Source organism: Gossypium arboreum, chromosome 8, assembly GCF_025698485.1.
Source record: "Gossypium arboreum isolate Shixiya-1 chromosome 8, ASM2569848v2, whole genome shotgun sequence".
NCBI classification, from domain to species: domain Eukaryota; kingdom Viridiplantae; phylum Streptophyta; class Magnoliopsida; order Malvales; family Malvaceae; genus Gossypium; species Gossypium arboreum.
The window spans coordinates 126,915,956-126,921,955 of NC_069077.1; positions in this window are offsets into that span (position 1 = coordinate 126,915,956).

Consider the following 6,000-nt stretch of genomic DNA (forward strand, 5'->3'; position numbering starts at 1 on the left):
AGGTCTCAATGGTTAAGAGATGGGGATAGGAATACGAGATATTTTCATGCTAGAGCTACGGGTCGATTAAAGAAAAATACCATTGAGAAGCTTAAGAATGAGGATGGGAAGTGGGTAACTGATAGTATAGATATCAGCAATGTGGCTAAAAATTACTTTTGGAGACTCTTTCGTCAAATGGTCAGAACGTTGAAAACCATGATATGGAGTACATTCAGGAATGTGTTACTACAGAGATGAATGAGTGGCTTACGATGGACTACACGGAAAATGAAGTTCTCCAAGCTATTAAACAAATGAACCCTCACAAAGCTCCGGGGGTTGATGGTCTATTGGGAAGTTTTTTCAAAAATCATTGGGAGATTGTTGGAAATGAAACTGTTCAATTCTGTCTGGACATTCTTAAGGGAAAAAATGACATCACTGATATTAATGAGACAATGATTATATTAATTCCAAAAATTCGTGATCCATGTGAAATTACTAACTATCGTCCCATTAGTTTATGTAGATTTATTTATAGGATTGTTTCAAAGGTCTTGGCTAATCGGCTTAAAGTTGCCCTCCCAGGATGTATCAGTAGAATCAAAGTGCTTTCGTACCAGGAAGGATGATACATGATAATTTCTTAATCGCACATGAACTTCTACATTACCTTCCGAGCTCCAAAAATGGTCCAAATAAAGGGATAGCAATCAAGATTGATATGAGTAAAGCATATGACCGAGTGGAGTGGGATTTTATTGAGAAGGTAATGAAGAAAATGGGGTTTGCTGAGCAGTGGATAGACAAAATTATGTGTTGCGTTCGGTAGGTAAGATATTTTGTTAAGTGTAATAATTTGTTATCAGCCATTATTATTCCCGAGAGGGGTCTCCGTCAAGGGGATCCTTTATCCCCTTATCTGTTTCTTTTCTGTATGGAAGCCTTGTCAAGGATGATGATTCAGGCTCAGAATAAAAAATCATTACAAGGAATTAGGGCTAGTATTAAAGGACCTAGAGTTAACCACTTATTTTTTTTCGACGATGCTCTCTCTGTTTGTTAAAAATAAGCAAAGTGATATTACCTGTCTTAGCCATATCTTGAAGGTTTTTGCTAATGTTTCAGGACAAGAAATTAATTATGAAAAATCTATGGTTCTTTTTAGTCTAATACTCCTGTGGAATGAGACACAATTTCGTGAAATTCTTGGCATGGAGGTGGTTGAGAAGTCGGATAACTATCTCGGCCTTCCACTTCCTATAGGAAAAAAGAAAAGAGTGGCTTTCAGGAGATAATTAACAAGTCATTATGCAGATTAAGCGAATGCATTTAAAAGGCTCATTTCATTTGGCGGTAAGGAAGTCTTCATAAAAGCAGTTCTTCAGTCCATACCAACATATGCTTTGTCGATCTTTAAGGCTCCTAGAGGTGTGCTGGATGACATACAATCCAAGCTGAGCAGAACATGGTGGACGGGCAAAGATAAAGGCAGATTTTGGACGATGCTTTCGTGGAAAACATTGTGTCACCCGAAAGGAATGGGTGGAATTGGCATAACGGACATCGATCTGCTTAACTTGGCTCACTGGGAGGCAAGTCCGAGCCTTATTAATAACAAAGACACACTTTGCTATAAAGTGTTGTCGTCTAAGTATTTCTCTGATGGCAATATATTCAACTCCAAGAAGGTTGATAAAGCGTCTTTTACGTGGACTAGCATTGCAGCTGCAGCAAATACCCTCAGAAATGGATTCGGGTGGCAGGTAGGAAATGGAAATAAGATAAACATAAGGGCTGATAACTGGGGGATGGAAGGATTAAACGGTGGAGCTCTTAATATGGATTTGCTTGACCTGAATGATAGAAGAGCGTCAGACCTATGGAATAAGGATCAGAGAAGCTAGAATAGGGATAAAATCTTTAAGTTGTACGGGCAGGATTAGGGGGATAAAATTTGCAACCTCCCCATTGGGAGAATAGACCATGACGATAGCATAATGGTTCCATAATCTGCATGGATGCTATACCTCAAAGTCTACTTATTCTTGGCTGCTGTTAAAAAAGATGGGATATGGCCCACATAGGTTTTTTTGGAAAGCACTATGGAAGCTTGATATTTTACCGAAGATACGGGTTTTTACTTGGCGTGTGGGACACGAAATTCTCCCAACTAACAGTAAAATAGCTTCCATCAGACAGGGTTTTGACAAGCGATGTCCGAGATGTGGAGCCAAGACAGAAACGGTGTTACATGCTTTAAAAGACTGCCCAACGTCGAGTGCAGTTCTCTCGATAGGGGGATGGTCTAGGAGCTTTATCACAAAGAAATATGACCATTGCATTGATTGGTTGGAAGACATGATACGTGTCCTTGACAAGAGGGCTATGGCTGACTTAATGACAATATTATGAAACTGCTGGAATAATAGAAATAATTACGTTTTTAGGGGAAAAGAAGAGGAGGCTCAAGTTATATGGGAAAGAGCAAGCAATCTGAATAAGGAATTTCTAATTTGTAACATAGTGAATGCTCCTTTAATTTCACACACTGGCCTGGAGAAACGGTGGGTTAAACATCCAAAGGGCTTCATTAAAATAAATTTTGATGCTACAGTGGGCGAAAATAGAATCGGGTATGGGACGATCATAAGAGATGAAGAGGGCTTTGTTTTAGGAGGCGGTGGAGGGTTTAAAGAGGGAAGGTTGTCGGTGGAAGAGGCTGAATGTGTGGCCTTTGAAGAAAGTATTAAAGTGGCGCGTAAATTAAAAATAAATGGGCATGTTCTTTTTGAGACGGACCATGTTGGAATGGTCAATAGGCTAAGTAATATAGCCAATGACGTCACAAATATAGGCACCCGTATTAAAGATTGTATAGCAGATTTTAATTTCTTTCTTTCAGCCGAGTTAATTTGGACCGTTCGGTCTTGCAATAATGTTGCCCATTTACTTTGTAAAAAAATGTATAGTGAAGGTAACAACTATTTTTTTGATATGGAGTATCTGTCGGATATCCATAAAGCTGTAATTGGTGATGTTATGTAATAATATGAGTTGACCCTTGTGGTCTTTTATGTTCAAAAAAAAGAATGTTGCCTGGTAGCAAATTGACAAAGTTTTTTTAGCTCTTTAAGGGGTAGAGATCCGCTGCCCCCTACGTGGCCCCCCTCGAACCCGAGGTGGGTGTGTCCATGACCCCACGAGGTTGGCTAGTCCGCAATGACTCACCAACGGTGGTGGGTCGATCACGGCGCTAGTGGCCGGGTGATGATTTTCGGCCGGTCAAGCCTGTGCCCATAGAAATGTAGCCAACGACTCCAAGACCGGTTCCCTATATCGGGCAAAAATCTCTTGGGGTGGCTTATGCATTGCTATGGGCTCGAGCTTGGCTTACCCATTCTCCCCCGTCATGTTAGGACGCCTTGTGCCTCCCAACTCGGCGACCCATCGGCGCCTTGGCCTTGCCAAGGCCTTGCTCGATTCGAAGTTGCCCGTGACCCCAGCATCAAGTCCCTTTGACAAAGAACGGCTCACCTGGGGGCGAAGTTGAGTTTGTAGGCTCGATCTTGGCTCGACCATGTCCCAATGGGATTTTTTCCCTTGTAGTTCTCGTGCCAAGCGTTTGTGTTGGCCGGTGTGCGTGGGTGCTACTACTAGTACGCAATGGGCATATGAGTGGTGTTTTGGTTGTGTGCATTGGTAGGCTCCATGCTACCCGCATCGAACTGTCAAGCCACACTCCTCTTCATTGACTCCTCTTGTTCTAATTGAACCCAGGGAGTGTGATCGGGATCCTGTGTTGCGTACCTAAGCCAGATGAAATTATGGATGTGTTGCCGTCCCTTCACCATCTCGTGCCCTTTGGGGTGCGTGGTGGACCACAATCGTGCCCTGTGTCCTGAGTGTGCCCCCTTAAATCGGTGTGGCCTCGTCGGTGCACTGGTGCTCGTTCGTACTTTTGGATGCGGAAAATATTTTTGAGAGTAGGGTTTAGGCCATTGTCTCTCGATGCCTCTTCATTTTTTCACTTGACACGGACGATGCTCGTGCTCTGTTATGGCCTCTTCGTTGCTCACGCGGCATGTTGAGAGCCATGCAGTGTCGACGTCGCGGAGGAATGCTACCTGGTTAATCCTGCCAGTAGTCATATGCTTGTTTCAAAGATTAAGCCATGCATGTGTAAGTATAAACAAATTCAGACTGTGAAACTGCGAATGGCTCATTAAATCAGTTATAGTTTCTTTGATGGTATTTGCTACTCGGATAACCGTAGTAATTCTAGAGTTAATACGTGTAACAAACCCCGACTTCTGGAAAGGATGCATTTATTAGATAAAAGGTTGGGGCGGGTTTTGCCCGTTGCTCTGATGATTCATGATAACTCAACGGATCGCACGGCCTTTGTGCCGGTGATGCATCATTCAAATTTCTGCTCTATCAACTTTTGATGGTAGGACAGTGGCCTACTATGGTGGTGACGAGTGACGGAGAATTAGGGTTCGATTCCAGAGAAGGAGCACGAGAAACGGCTACCACATCCAAGGAAGGCGGCGGCAAGAAATTACCCAATCTTGACACGGGGAGGTAGTGACAATAAATAACAATACCGGGCTTTATGAGTCTGGTAATTGGAATGAGTACAATCTAAATCCCTTAACGAGGATCTATTGGAGGGCAAGTCTGGTACCAGCAGCCACAGTAATTCCAGCTCCAATAGCGTATATTTAAGTTGTTACAGTTAAAAAGCTCGTAGTTGGACTTATTGATGGGTCGGCCGGTCCACCTCACGGTGAGCACCGATGCGCTTGTCCCTCATCGCCGCATGATGCGCTCCTAGCCTTAATTGGTCGGGTCGTTCCTCCGTATTTGTTACTTTGAAGAAATTAGAGTGCTCAAAACAGGCCTCACGCTTGTATACATTAGCAAGGGATAACATCATACGATTTCAATCCTATTGTGTTGGCCTTCGGGATCGGAGTAATGATTAACGAGGGACAATCGGGGCATTCAGATTTCATAGTCGAAGTGAAATTCTTGGATTTATGAAAGACTAACAATCGCGAAAGCATTTGCCAAGGATGTTTTCATTAATCAAGAACGAAAGTTGGGGGCTCAAGACGATCGACACCGCCCTAGTCTCAACAATAAACGATACTGACCGTGGATTGGCGGATGTTGCTTTTAGGACTTCGCTATCACCTTATGAGAAATCAAAGTCTTTGGGTTAGGGAGTATGGTCACAAGGCTGAAACTTAAAGGAATTGACGGAAGGGCACCACTGTGAGTGGAGCTGCGCACTTAATTTGACTCAACACGGAAACTTACGGATCCGGACATAGTAAGGATTGATGGTGAGCTCTTTCTTGATTCTATGGGTGGTGGTGCATGGTCGTTCTTAGTTGGTGGAGCGATTTGTCTAGTTAATTCCGTTAACTAATGAGACCTCATCCTCGCTAACTAGCTACGGAGGTGATCCTTCGTGGCTAGCTTTAGAGGGACTCGGCCTTTTAGGCCACGGAAGTTTGAGGCAATAACAGTGCGTGATGCCCTTAGATGTTCTAGGCAGATACGCGCGCTTATTAATCGATGTATTCAACGAGTCTATAGCCTTGGCCGAGCAGGCCCGGTAATCGTTGAAATTTCATCGTGATGGGGATAGATCATTGCAATTGTTAGTCTTCAACGAGGAATTCCTAGTAAGCGCAAGTCATCAGCTCGCGTTGACTACGTCCCTACCCTTTGTACACACCGCTCGTCGCTCCTGCCAATTGAATGATCCGGTGAAGTGTTCGGATCATGGCAACATGGGTGGTTCGCTGCCCGCGACATCGTGAGAAGTCCACTGAACCTTATCATTTAGAGGAAGGAGAAGTCGTAACAAGGTTTCCGTAGGTGAACTTGCGGAAGGATCATTGTAAAAACCTGCCTAGTAGAACGACCCGTGAACGCATTGTATACAACATCAGAGGTGTTGCGGGTGCATCGTCGCCTGTCACCACCCCCGCGTGTCAGAGC